Here is a 495-nt window from a genome sequence, read left to right on the forward strand (position 1 = left end):
AAGAGATTCAATCCAAGGTCAGGAAGTGCACTTTGAAAGAGAAAGAGAACTTGGTGAGTTTCAAAACAGCTGCAGCTAAACCATGGTAGGAGTAGTACTAGTAGCGACTACTTTTTTCGCTTCAGCAGTAGCTTAAATCTCTGATGTTATTTCCTTTGAATGAATTTTAGTTTTTCTTCTTCTGTGATTTCCCTTTCATGAATCTATTTCTAGCTTTCTCAATGTACGTATACAGTAGACTAATCAACGATGGATCATCCATATTAAAATCCAAACTGGTAACTACCATTTTTGTTCCCTTTTCCCTTTGATTCTCATTCAAACATGGACTGTTTTGTTAAGATTTCTTCAATCAATTTTTCTAAGGATTTGGGTGTTGGAATCTATAATGCTGCATCATAGCTTTGAGGTGATTTCCTCTCCTATTAGCTTAGCAGTGCTGTTCATGATGATCACAAATTTGTTCACATTGAAATTGGTTTTTTTTTTTTTTTT

Source organism: Papaver somniferum, chromosome 4 (genome assembly GCF_003573695.1).
Source record: "Papaver somniferum cultivar HN1 chromosome 4, ASM357369v1, whole genome shotgun sequence".
Classification (NCBI taxonomy): domain Eukaryota; kingdom Viridiplantae; phylum Streptophyta; class Magnoliopsida; order Ranunculales; family Papaveraceae; genus Papaver; species Papaver somniferum.